Genomic DNA, 12,804 nt, shown 5'->3' with positions numbered 1-12,804 from the left:
GAGAATCTTAACCAGGCTCCACGCCCAGTGTGGGGCCAGCCGTGGGGCTCAGTCTCAGAACCCTGAGATCATGACCTGAGCTCAAATCAGGAGTCAGATGCTTAACCAACTAAGCCACCCAGACGCCCCTGTAAATTTTATTTTTTTAAAGATTTTTTTATTTATTTTAGAGAGAGAAAGCCTGTGCATGAGTTGGGGGGAGGGGCAAAGGGAGAGAATCTCAAGCACACTCCCCGCTGAGCCTGACATGGGGCTGGATCTCACAACGCTGAGATGATGACCTGAGCTGAAATCAAGAGTTGGACGGTCGTAACCGACAGAATGGGAGAAGATATTTGCAAATGACAGATCAGATAAAGGGCTAGTATCCAAAATCTATAAAGAACTCATCAAACTCAACACCCAAAGAACAAAGAATCCAATCAAGAAATGGGCAGAAGACATGAACAGACATTTTTCCAAAGAAGACATCCAAATGGCCAACAGACACATGAAAAAGTGCTCAATATCGCTCGGCATCAGGGAAATCCAAATCAAAACCTCAATGAGATACCGCCTCACACCAGTCAGAATGGCTAAAATTAACAAGTCAGGAAACGACAGATGTTGGTGGGATGGGGAGAAAGGGGAACCCTCCTACACTGTTGGTGGGAATGCAAGCTGGTGCAGCCGCTCTGGAAAACAGGATGGAGGCTCCTCAGAAAGTTGAAAACAGAGCTACCCTATGATCCAGCAATTGCACTACTGGGTATTTACCCCAAAGATACAAATGTAGGGATCCAAAGGGGTATGTATACCCTGATGTGTATAGCAGCAATGTCCACAATAGCCAGACTGAGCAAAGGGCCAAGATGTCCATCGACAGATGAATGGATAAAGAAGATGTGGTGTATATATACAATGGAATATTATGCAGCCATCAAAAGGAATGAGATCTTGCCATTTGCAATGACATGGATGGAACTGGAGGGTATTATGCTGAGCGAAATAAGTCAAACAGAGAAAGACATGTATCATATGACCTCACTTATATGAGGAATTCTTAATCGCAGGAAACAAACTGAGGGTTGCTGGAGTGGGGGGTGGGGTGGGAGGGATGGGGTGACTGGGTGATAGACACTGGGGAGGGTATGTGCTCTGGTAAGCGCTGTGAATTGTGCAAGACTGTTGAATCTCAGATCTGTACCTCTGAAACAAATAATGCAATATATGTTATGAAAAAAAAAAAGAAGAAGAAGAAGAAGAAGGTAGGAGGAGGGGAAGAATGAAGGGGGTGGAAATCGGAGGGGTAGACGAACCATCAGAGACGATAGACTCTGAAAAACAAACTGAGGGTTCTAGAGGGGAGGGGGGTGGGAGGATGGGTTAGCCTGGTGGTGGGTATTGAGGAGGGCACGTTCTGCATGGAGCACTGGGTGTTATGCACAAACAATGAATCATGGAACACTTCATCTAAAACTAATGATGTAATGTATGGGGATTAACATAAGAATAAAATAAATAAATAAATAAGAGTTGGACGGTCGTCCAACTGACAGCTACACAGCGCCCCATCAAGGGTTATCATTTTAAAGGGCAGTTTTGTTACATTGTTATAATTTTCTTCTTCAGGGACACCATTTATAGGTTATAGAGTCTTAAACTTCCTCATAACTTACAGCCCATTTGATGTGGTTTTGGAGTGATGTTGGGATCTGGACCCAAGGGCCAAGAAAGAATTCTTGAGACGTCTTTGGAGCAAAAAGGTGGTCTTATTAAAGCACAGGGACAGGACCCATGGGCAGAAAGAGCTGCTGCCCCAGGACTGTGAGGAGCAACTGATTAGAGACTTTGGAGTTGGGGAGGTAAAGACAAAGGGAAGTTTCCAAAAGGACTTTGATCTGCTAAAGAAGACTCACAGGACCCAGTAGGCCTGGCTCTTGTCAAGCTGAGGTTGTTTTTCCCTCTAACAAAGCATCAGCGTGAAGACAGTTGGGAGTTTCCTGGAGGAAGGTTCTGCTCTGCCTGCCTCAAGGATTTGTCAGTGGGCTGCAGGTTATAAGCACATTTAATTTTATCTATCTTTCCCTCTGCCTTTGTTCCCCACATCACACTGACAACTACTTGAGACAGGCAGGGTAACCTTCCTCCAGGAACTCAACTGCCTTAATGTGAATACTTGGCAAAGGGCAAAACGCAACCTTAGCTTGACATCAGCCGGACCTCCAGGATACTGCAAGTCTACTTTAACAAATGACAGTGCCCCCAAGATGTATGTTGGCAATCATCCTTCAAGCATATGACCCACTGATAGACATCTGTAGGGTCTCATGACTAAGGTTTTACTAGACAGTAGTAAATGACCCCTCAGGGTCCTGGAAACCTTGCTTCCAAATGCCTCAGAGGCTCTCCCTAACCCCCTCCCAACTGAAAGTATATAATCAGCCACTCCTGCCCACCCCGGTGCGGCTCCTTCTGCCCACGGGTCCTGGTCCCATACTTTAATAAAGCTACCCTTTTTGCACCAAAGACGTCTCAAGAATTCTTTCTTGACCGTTCACCCCCGAACCCCAACACTTCACATCAGTAACCACTAGAGTGAAAACACAAACCTTCCCAAGTACCAAAATCAATTTTTCACAAAACAAAAAGAACACACCGAATAAGGAAACGTTAAATGTAATATAAGACACACGGTAATTGCCACATGCTATAAATGAGAGTTGAGACCAAACATAGCAGCTCTATCCAGACACGTGAATGCACATCACTTACCATTGAAAAAGAAACTTTTTTAAATGGCTCAAAAGCAAAACCCAAACTCCCTGGTATAAAAGAGACGCGCCTGAAGTGCAGCGATTTATAAGGCAACAAGTAGAGAGGGAGGGTGACTGACCGGCAAATGGAGACAGGAGGGTATCAGGTGTCTCAGACTCAGAGAATCTGTCTCCCCAGAGCATTCCAGGGGCTGCAGAGGGTCCTTGGCTATGTCTAAAAGTAAACACTACGCTAAGACCTGGTTTCTTGAGACAAAGATGCTCATGATTGCTTTCCCCAGACCGGTCACAAAGTGGCCGTGTCAGGAGTCTGATCAAAAGCAGTGGCATTATTCTGTCATCTCTGCAAGGCCGAGGATGGGGCCCTGCCGTCTGGGAGCTGAGGGCCCAGGCTCAGTCACCTAGGAAAGAAGAGCCTGTGGCCCTGGCCTCTGGCCCCAGGCTCTCCTGTGGGCCTGCTGGCTCCGTGCGGCTTGGCCTCTCTTCTGCTGGACCACCTGTGTCCCGGTCTGGAGAGGCAGAGGGTGAAACAGAAACAGGATTTTATCTGTGTCTAGACTGGCTGACAGCCCTCCAGGCCTGGGTCACCTGCAGTGTCCTTACTCCATAAAGAAACTTCATACCCCAGAGTCATTTAAAAGATTGCTATTGTTTCCTTGAGTCGTTTTGCAAATACATGGCTCGAGGCTAGGGTTTCAACTTCATTATTTCCAGCCTGGCCAGGGAACCTAAACAAGCTTCACGTTTGAACTGCATTTCTGTGCCGGCCCAGGGGGCGGGGATCCAGGACAGCGGGCGTCTGGCGAGGCTCCTCAGACACCCATCTATCTAAAGCCTGCCTTGTCTTTGTTCTGATAAGCCATTCTCTTTTTAGATAGGGCGTATTTATCAGCGTGCTAGCCGGGGCATTTCCTGCGGGGGAGACTGGGGCTGGCGCAGGGGGCGCGGGGCGCTGCCCGCGGAGCCGGGCGGAGGGCAAGCCGGGGGCAGGCCGGGCAAGCTGCACGACAAGGCTTAGATCACTGCGGGAGGCCACCCGGCCCTGCTGCGGACTGCTCACCAGCCCTTGTTTGGGCCTGGAGCACACAGCAGGTGCGGGACGCGCGTCCGGTGACCTGGAAGGAACCCAGCGAGTACGGGCCCTGCGGGGGGCCCCGGGGCCGCGAAGCAGCAGAAGTCCGCCCCAAGGGCTCAGTGCAGTCCGGCAGACACAGGGAAGTCTGCGTGTGAGCATCACTCCCTGGATCCAACTGCCCACGCCCTTCCCGCTGCACACACCCGGGGGCGGGGCCGGGGTGGGCCCCGGGGGTCAGCGCCAGAGGGTGGGCGGAGCAGATGGGGGGCGGGGGCGAGCGGGATGCGGGGAGGGGCGGCGCGGGCGGGGAAGGGCGGGCAGGGGTCTCCCATGGGACCAAGGAAGGCTCCTCCCCGGGGAGTCGGTGCCTAGCAGGTGGGCAGGAGCGGGGGGGGGGGGGGACGGGACGGGGGCAAGCGGGATGGGGGGAGGGGCGGGGGGCAGGGGTCTCCCACAGCTCTGCCTGCCCCCGAGCCCGCTGTGGGCAGACCCCTTTGCGTGGAGCACCACGGAAAGAGCCCTTGAAAAACCCAGACGAAGAGCGCCAGAGGTGCAGCCCAAGAATGACCTTGGCCCCCCCGCAAGGGACCTGGCACCCGGTGCCCCGACCTGCCCAAAACAGTGCCCGCTGGTGACTTGTCATTCCTGAGTGGTCACTGCCCCAGCCACTGCTTCCCGTGGAAGCCTGGTGTCCCCCCTCAGTGAATGCCATCACCACCCTCCCCTCCCTCGGTCCTGGCAGAAACTCCAGCGTTAACTCGGAACTTTCTCGGAACTTTCTCGTCCTTTGTTCTATTCCTGTCAGTCAGAACGTGTTCGAATTAGATTCCTTCTCTCCTTTCCACGAAGACTTAGTTCAGAGCCCCATCCATCCTTCTGCAGACCACTGCTGACTCCAGGCCGTCTCTCCTCCAAAAGGCACCTCAGCACCGCGTTCTGTCACTCTGGGTCACAGCCGAGGCCTCTGCCATGGGGTCAGGCCCTCAGCGGCACCAGCCCCCCCCCCCCCCGGGGGCTCTGGAGGGGCCCCCCGGCCGGCCAGCAGGTCTCTGTGCGCCGGGAGCGCTCTCCTGCAGCTCGGCCACCCCCCACTTACACCGTCGCCCAGCGCCCCTGGGACCCCCAGACCCCCACTCACACGCTTACAGGCTGGCTCGGCGGCTGTCCTACAGACAGCTAGCGCCACTGGGACCCTCAGAATTTCCTGCAGACCTCCTGGACCCCACTCTGCCCCTGGGTCGGGCGGGGGGGCCGGTGTCTGGGGTCTTGCCTCTGTTAGAGCTCTTGTTGAGTGTAGACACGGGCCACACCTCACTTGCCATGAGACCGGGGGCTTCTTTATTCACTCAACAAACGTTATAGCACTTGCGTGAGCCAAGCACTCCTCCAGGCACTGGGATCCAGCAGTGAACAGATAGACAAAAGCCCCTCCTCTTGGAGCCTACAGCCTAGTAGAGGGAGCAACAGACAATGAATAAAATGAAGCCCTTGCGTGGTGCTGAGTCTGGGGGTCGGGGCAGGGCTGAGGTTTAAAGAACCTGGTCAGGGAGGAAAGCGCCGGAACTGTCTAATTACGTTTTCTCTTTCTGCGGTGTTTTTGTGAACTTTGGATCAGGAATACAAGGAATTTAATCCAGGTCCCGAAGCACTTTGTAAATAGCTTTCCAAACTTCAACTAGATCAGCTGTGCTCATCACTGCAGAGGGCTGGAAAAACACTCGTGCAGTCCAGAGAGCTGCTTTCGCTCCCGGGATCAGGCTCGTCGCGTGGGAGGCCAGGACACGGCCCCACATGTCCCACTGATGTCCGCACTTCTGTGAGGTCGGCCTGCCGCATTGTTGTACGGGTGAGCTGCGTTTACATAGAGGGGCGGTAATGGGAATTCCTCATCCTGAGCAAAACCTTTGACAGTGAGAAGTGCTGGTTTGTGATAGGAATTCTGTGTTTCTGGGAGCTGTAGCCAGCCCTCCACCGACTGTAGACGAGATGGACGGAGTTTCAGGTTCAGGTGACGCTACATTGCCAGAGGGTAGGAAATGCTGCGGGTCAGAGCTGATAGGTTCCACGGTGACCTCACCTGGACTCGCCTGGAACATTCCACACCTGCGCGGCTTCCGTACATTCAGAAAGCAAGAATCGTGCAGTAATTCCTATTCATTTTTGGACGTTGAAAAGTCTGCAGGGTGGACGGACCCGTTTTTGCCGGCAAAGGCGTTGACCCTGGCTTGTCCAGCGTGGGTGGTCCGGTCATGGCCGGCCCTGCTCTCCCAGTTATTGGGGTCTGTTTGGGGTTCTGCCGTGACCTGTGCACTGCATAGCTGGTCGAACACTGTAGGTGCTTAGTAAACATTTGACCAGATTTGCGGAAAGACGGTTGGCAGTGGCCCAGAGGGGTTCCTGTTCATCAGAAGTCACCTCGTAGTGGCCCTAGTTAGTCACAAGTGTCCTATACTCAGGTGCAGGGCTCCCTTCGTCACAGACTTGACGGTCACCAGCATGCTTTTTCTCCGTGTTAGAGCACAAAGAACAGCAGTTAGAAACAAGAACAGCAACAGATACTTGCATGGTCCCTCCCAGGATGCTGGGAGTCTCCTGCAGATGGGCTACGCCATGTGCATCGATGGAAATGATTTGATGTTGCTACAATGGACGGTCTCGTCTATGATGTGGGTGCAGTGGGGTGCCACTTACTGGAGGTGACACACTGAGGTATGGGCAGGAACCAATGGAAGAGGGGTTACTAGCTCTCGGAGAGTCTTGCCTCTTGAGTATGGGAGTTAGTGATCCATGAGCATGTGCATAGATACTTCTTTCACATTGATAATATATATCACGGACAGAAATATGAACATATATATTCATGAAAACATACATGCATGCATATCAGTTAGGACCCTGACAGTTACAAAGAGCAAGAAAATGAAAGCTATTTTTAAAAATGAAGGGAATTAGTTGGCCTCAGTAATTGAAAATTGCCTTCAGGTATAGTTTGATCAAGGGTACAGCTCAATTACTGTCCTCCACATGGCGGTTTTCCCTCTGCCCTGTCTCCACATGTAGCTGTGCCGAGCCTCCGGTCCATGCGGGAGGAGCTTCCAAGTCATTTCCTTTGAAAGCAAAGCAACGTTCCCCCAAACTGAATCTCCCTAAACTCCGTACTCTCTTTCACTTTTATCTCTACGGGACTTAGAAGGACAAGCAGTCTCCTTCTACAGCTGCTACTCAGAGCTGCAGGATTGTAGGAAAGGCTGAGTTTTATGCTTTATGTCTAATTACGACAGATGGTAAGTACCTCAAGTCATATACTGGGTATATGCCGCCGGCAATTGTCCTCCAACTTTCTTTAACCTCGAGGTGAGGCTTGCGGTGTGGCTTCGCACGCCGTGCAGTTCAGTCACCTTTCCTTTGGGCCCTCGTTCCTGCAGAGAATGACGGGGGTGGGGGGAGCCGCCATGGGGCAGGGCTCCGGCAGGGGAGCCAGGTGGGCAGGGGCAGGGCCGTCCTGGGCCAGCAGAGGACGGAGGTCAGCAGAACACGGCCTGCTGCCGCTCAGAGGACCCCCTGGGTCCCCGGGCCACATTCCCAGCATACAGAGGGCCTCAGACCCCGACCCCAGACAGCTCCTCAACAGTGCGACAGGCATGGTCTGAGGGACACAGTGGCTCTTCACCCGATGAGCAAAGCTGGGAGGCCCACGTCCCAGGAAGGGGTGTGGTGCAGGTCGCCGCGCAGCCCCCACGTGGGGCAGGGAGTACCGGGGCCACCGAGGGCCAGAGAAGGCAGTGAGATGGGGAGTCTATCCCTGCTCCCACGCAGGCTCTCTCCGGGGACCTGCTCCCGGCCGGGAATGCGCTTAATGACCGAGCACTTGTTACAGTCGAGTGAATTGGCTCTGCCCTGTGCCTTTTCCTCCCTCGTTCTTGCCGAGAGAGAACAGGAGGGCAGGCGGTGACTCGGGCCTTGTACCACGGGCTCAGCGCCTCCCAGGCACCCCGTGTCCCCTGGGGGGGTGGGAGTGCCCTGGACGGATGCCTGCTTTGACGCGGGTGGCTCGGGAAGGGCTCACTGCTTTGCGTGTGGGGATAAGACAGCCTGAGACCTCCTGGAGGCAAAATTGTCACTTGCAGTTTCCTTAAATCTGAGGTGTGCAGACAGTGCGTTTGGTGGGGGGAGCCCGGCCCCAGCGCGCTGCCTGGAGCCGGAGACCCACCCCATCGTCCTCTCGCCTCCTGTTGGGCACCAGGGCTGGATGGGAGCTCTTCCCAGCACCCGCCGTTGTCTGTGCATTGGGATGGCAGTTTCTAGGGTGACCACGAGGAGGCAGATGGCAGTTAGCTTTCACTCAGGTGAGTGTGGCTTGTTGAATATTAAAACGAGGACCTCTTAATCCCTCCCCACTAAGCTTGATTGCGGGGCTGCTATTAATTCTGTGTTAGTTTGTATGCAAAAGGATGGGTCATCAATGTTCCATCCGCAAATAGACTGTGTTGTAAAGCTCACCTCTGCCTCCGCGATAACGATTTTCCCTGTCTGATGGGGTCCGTGTTCCTTTATCAGTGATTTTCTGTAGTCAACGATCTCTTTAGGAGGATCTGTCAACCTCTTAAGAATGTGGTACATCTTCCCCTTATTTTAATTTCCAGACTGGTCACTGATTTTTAAAAAAAAAATTTTTTTTTAAGATTTTATTTATTTGAGAGAGAGAGAGAGAGCAGGGGGAGGGGCAGAGGGAGAGAATCCCAAGCAGGATCCATGTGGAGCCCGACACGGGGCTCGATCCCACAATCCCGGGATCATGACCTCAGCCGAAACCAAAAGTTTGTCGCTCAACCAGCTGAGCCACCAAGGTGCCCCCAGACTGGCCACTGATTTTTAAGCTGAGTTCAGGACGGTCCTGCTTCTGTGTTCCCTGTAAGGCTGCCGTGGGTCACTATGCCGTTCATCATAAGTGTAATGCATAGAACAGTGACATAGTATTTGGAATATGTCATTGCATTTACGTTGGACCATAGCTGTGACATTCAGGCAGTTTACCACTTTTGCATTAAAATCATGAAATACGATTTTAACCAGCAAGCTGCTGGTTCTCGGGCCTTGCCTCAGACTGAAGGAGCCCACATGAAAATATGGGCCAAAAGAATTGAAAAATTGTTCTGCTTTCCTTCTGGTTCTTCTGTTCAACATCTTGGTCCACTGTGATGGTTAATCGTGTATGTCAACTTGGCTGGGCCACTGTGCCCAGATACGTGGTCAAACATTATTCTGAATGTTTCTGTGAGGGTGTTTTTAGAGGAGATCAACTTTTAAATGGGTAGACTTTGAGTAATACAGTTGTCCTCCCTACTGTGGGTGGGCCTCGTCCAATCAGTTGAAGGCCTGAATAGAACAAAAGACTGACCTCCCCAGAGCAAGAAGGAATTCTCCAGCAGATTTCAGACTTGAACTGCAGGTTTCTGACTTGACAGTCTGCATAATCATGTAAACTCACTCATTCACTTAATCAGCCTCCCTTTCTCACACACACATCCTACCCGCTCTGTTTCTCTGGAGAACTCTGATATACACACTTTGAGTGAAGGTAGCATTAGCACATGCAAGGCTCCCAGCCAGCTGGGCTCCTGGGGTCTCCCTGAACTGGCTGAGTTTCTGCTGTTCTGCTTTTCAGGGGCAAATGAAGGGTTAACTCTGATTCCATGCAGGGCTCCCTACAAGGTCTCCACCACCAAGAACGGATGAGCATGCACAGAGACAGATCGTGATGGGTAATTGGAGGTGTCGACTCGGCTGAGCTAAGGGCTGGTAAACGTCGTTGCTGGGTGTGTCTGTGAGGGTGTTTGTGGAAGCCATGAGCGTTTGACTCATCGTTACCCAGTAGAAACCCACCCTCGCAGCCGTGGGGGCACCATCCCATCCGCGGGGGCCTGAATGGAACGGAAAGGCAAAGGAAGGGCAAATCACTCTCTGTTTTTGAGCTGACATGTCTCTCTTTTCCTGCCCTCAGACATAAGAGGAAGGTTCTCGGGCCTTGGGCCTCAGACTGAAGGACCCCACGGGCTTTCCTTGTTCTCCGGCCTGCAGATGGCAGAGGCCTCATGAGCCAAGTCTGGAATAAAGCTCTCCTCTATGTCTGTATGGATCCTGTAAGTTCCCGCTTTCTCTGCAGAACCCTAACACAGACGGTACCACCAATATCAATGGAGTTGGTGCAAATAGTGAGATGTGGAGCTGGGAGGCCCCTGGGTGGTCAGTCAGTCGAGCGGCCAACTCTTGATTTCTGCTCAGGTCATGATCTCAGGGTTCTGAGATCGAGCCCTGCGTCCAGCTCCCTGCTCAGCATGGAGTCTGCATGAGATTCTCTCTCTCTGCCTCTGCCTCTCCCCGTGCTCGCATGCTCACGCACTCTCTCTAAAATAAATAAATAAAACCTTAAAAATAAAATGTGGAGCCAAAAATGTGACCAGTGAACTACCCCCACCCCGTGCCATCTCTTAGTCTCTCAGAGACACTTGGCCACAGGATACCATATGTCTTCTTCTTTCTAAAGAGTTTTGAGTTTACAGGAAACTTGCGAGAATGGTACAAAATGCGTCTCCCGTCACCCACACACAGTCAGTGTGTTTTCTACAACGAACGACATTCTCTTACGAGCTCACAGTGCCTCCATCTGGATGAGGAAATTGGCCTGACCCTCCACTGCCACCCAGTCCGTAGACTCGCTCCATCTCCACCAACAGTTCCCACATCACCTGTTGAGAAAAGCATCTACCCGGGACCCCTCCTTGCATTTAGTGGCCATGCCCCCTCGTGGCCTTCCATCCAGAATGTTCCTCGGGACTTGTGTGACCTTCCTGTCCTCGGCACATGGGCAGACTATTTGGTGGGCTTCCTCTGAGGTTTCCTCAGGGCACGTTCTTTGTCGAGCCTGCTGGAGAAGTGGGCCTGGGTCTCCCACATCCTGCCAGGGGCGCCTGATTTCCACGCATCCCGGCCAGCTGCTGACAGTGTCTTCACCATTGCAGGTCTCCTTTCTTCCTCATTAGTGACTGTTCTGTGAGTGGACAGACTCTGCAGTGACATAAATATCCCGTTCGTCACGGCACTTTCAATCTGTTAATTTAGTAACTTAAGTCAGTGTGGACCCGGGCTTCCTGTTTTATGCTGTGAGTTATAACCCATTACTTTCATTATTTGGTGCTCAAATAGCCCCTGGTTTGGCCCCTGGGAGCCCTTCCGGCTGGCCTCTGTGTCTGCTCACGTGGCCCTGTCACTGGTTGAGCATTTCCTTACCTTCTGGCACAGAAAAATGCCTCTCCATGCTTAACATCTACATGTGTTCCCATATTGGTCCATATATATTGCAAATGCTGGGTTCACGCAGATGCTTTCGGTTCCACTCGAACGCTGCAAAGATCAGTGCTCTGCTCGCTTCCACGTCTGTGACTTTCTCCAGCGTCGGCACAGCTGACTGTTGATCCGTCCATCTCCTGCCCTGCTGTGCCCCACGCGTGCGCTCCAACACCCACGCTCTTGTCCCCCGTCCCTACGGGGCCTCGTCACGCCGGGGCCCCAACGTCCCAGAGGGACCAGGGGAGGAAGGGAGTCTTACCCTTTGTGAAGCTAGTCATGGCGTTTGCGTGTTTGTGATCTACGAAGTCTATGCCCATGCACAAGTTCTTCCGTACTTGTAAAACCGAAGCCCTGAGACCAGACAGAATGGGGTATGCTTAGTAATGAAGCGTTCTGACAGCTAACCCTCAAAACACTGTATCCCAATTATCCGCTGTGCAAACCCACCCCGAGGGCTGGCGAGGGTCTCGGCTGGGGGTGAAGGTGGGGGATGGCCTGGATTCTCCTCACCTTGCAGGGCTCCGGAGGCCGGGCCTCTAAGGTGGAGTCGGGGGGCAATTCTGGTTCCCCTTTATGCCGGATTTTTGTGATGCTGCAATAACACTCTTCTAAAATAATTTGTTCTGCCACCACATCTGCCTTCTGAGCTGGCTGCAGCCGGGAGAACCGGGGCCCTCGCCCGGGCCGTGCCTGCCTCTGGCAGGGGGGCACCTGTGTGGGGAGCGCGGGAGGCGCTGAGCGGAGCTCACGGAGGGCTTGTCGCCTGGAGGAAGCCGGGGGGAGGGGGGCACCACTTGGGGAAGGTTGAAGAGGCAGCTGATGCTGCTTCCTGAAGCGCCAGTGTGAGAGAAATGTCCCCGAGCACTGGGGAGAGAGGTGGCGCCGCTCGGAGGCTGCCAGCCATGCGGAGCCACGCGGGCCACCAGCTCCGCGGCTGGCCCAGGACCAGAGGCCCACTCAGCATTCCGGCTTCCCCGAGCATCTCCCGGGGCCGTCCCTTCTCAGAGCTCGCATGGCAGATGCAATGCAGCAGGCAGTCTTGGTTTTAAAAACGCCCCCTTTCCCCTCTCCCGTTTATCACACAAATCCCCATGAGCAGGAGACCAAGGAAGCAGAATTTCCGGGGGTGAGAAATTCCATAAGCTCTGGCGCTTACACACCACCTTCTGTTGGATTCACCCCCACGGAGGGGAGGGGAGACAGTCACCCCGTGAGTGATGAGGGGCTCACCGCCAGGGGCCCCAGCGGCTCCACGCCGGGCACAGGCTCAGCCCCAGGCCGTGGCGGTCAGGCCCGACCGCTGCTTGGTGGCTCAGGGACAGACGCACAGAGGGCACCCATGACTGCCCCGTCACCCCCTCGGGGTCCCAGGACGCGCTCGGTCCCTCTTCTGGGAGTCTGCCAAGGGCTCTGCCTTGATGGCTGTTGATGGATAGGTCAGATGAAGCACACGCATCCCAAACAGGTGGGCCTGTGTCTGAACCTCGGTGTCCACACTAACCAGTACTGGTGTTACTTACTGGGACATGGGAGAGGGACCCAGGCACTACGTAGAAATGAAGAATCCGGAGGTGATTGCTCATTAGCGCATGAGAGCAATACTTCCTCAGTATCCCAGGGTCAGGA

Source organism: Mirounga angustirostris, unplaced genomic scaffold, assembly GCF_029215605.1.
Source record: "Mirounga angustirostris isolate CCGP_5_RB_7025 unplaced genomic scaffold, mMirAng1.0.hap1 SCAF_8, whole genome shotgun sequence".
Lineage (NCBI taxonomy): Eukaryota > Metazoa > Chordata > Mammalia > Carnivora > Phocidae > Mirounga > Mirounga angustirostris.
The sequence above is the reverse complement of the archived record's forward strand: the minus strand, read 5'-3'. Positions refer to the sequence as shown.